Here is a 1,159-nt window from a genome sequence, read left to right as displayed (position 1 = left end):
GTTTCTAACACCGAGATAAATTTTGTTAGCATCTCCTCAACGTTGACTTTTTCTCTTGTTGGTAAGGTGGTTGTTGGAAGCTTAGAGGTGGTGGTGGTCTTTGATTCCCTTGGCCTCCCCGTGAGAAATTTGGATGGTTCCTCCATCCTGCATTATAAGTGTTGCTATAAGGATTATTTTGAGGTCGAGGATTATTACCCATACAATTTAATTGCTATTTTTCAATGTTGTGGCCATAAGGTGGGTACTTTGAATTGCTCGTTCCTCCTTCACTTGCATTGCATTGCATTACTGGGTGAACCTGTGAAGAACCAAGAAAACCATCAATATTTCTATTCAAAAGTTCTACTTGATTAGAGAGCATGGTGACTGAATTGATGTTAAAAACGCTGGCTACTTTCGTTGGCTTTGTCCTCATGACTTGCCACTGATAATTATTCAGTGACATCTCTTCTATAAATTCATAAGCATCCTCAGGTGTCTTATTATTGATAGTCCCACCAGCGGCTGCGTCAACTATTTGTCTAATCGAAGGATTCGACCCATTGTGAAAAGTTTGAACCTGTAGCCAGAGTGGTAATCCATGGTGAGGGCACCTTCTCAACAGATCTTTATATCTCTCCCATGCATCGTAGAGCGTTTCTAGATCCATCTACACAAAAGAAGATATATCATTCCTTAATTTAGTTGTTTTAGCTGGCAGAAAATATTTTAGTAAAAACTTTTCGGTCATTTGTTCCCAAGTAGTGATTGACCCTCGTGGTAACGAGTTCAATCACTGTTTAGCATTATTCCTTAATGAAAAGGGAAATAACTGAAGGTGTATGGCATCGTCAGAAATGCCATTGATTTTAAATGTGTCGCAAAACTCAAGAAAATTCCCCAAGTGATTGTTTGGATCCTTATCTACAAACCATCAAACTAAACAAATTGCTGTATCATTTGAATCGTGTTAGGTTTCAGTTCAAAATCATTTGCAGTAATAGCAGGCGTAACTATACTTGACTTAGTTCCTGTCAAATTCGGTTTAGCATAATCATACATAGTGCGTGGAACATGATTCTGATTTACTGGATCAGCGGCAATAGCAGGAGGTAGCGGGTTTTCCTGATTTTCAGCCATCTCCTCGGCTGTGGTGTGAATATCGTCCTCTTGCCCT

General features: G+C 39.4%; 1 non-coding gene across 1 annotated transcript; it reads left to right on the top strand.

Moving 5' to 3' along the window:
- Positions 1-578: 578 nt before the first annotated feature.
- On the top strand, positions 579-685 carry LOC121231596 (small nucleolar RNA R71). Its single transcript, XR_005929653.1, has one exon. It is a non-coding gene; the product is annotated as a small nucleolar RNA R71 (small nucleolar RNA).
- Positions 686-1,159: the final 474 nt, after the last annotated feature.

This window comes from Gossypium hirsutum, chromosome A06 (genome assembly GCF_007990345.1).
Source record: "Gossypium hirsutum isolate 1008001.06 chromosome A06, Gossypium_hirsutum_v2.1, whole genome shotgun sequence".
Taxonomy (NCBI): Eukaryota; Viridiplantae; Streptophyta; class Magnoliopsida; order Malvales; family Malvaceae; genus Gossypium; species Gossypium hirsutum.
Note: the sequence above shows the minus strand (reverse complement) of the source record. Positions and strands in the feature narration are given on the sequence as shown.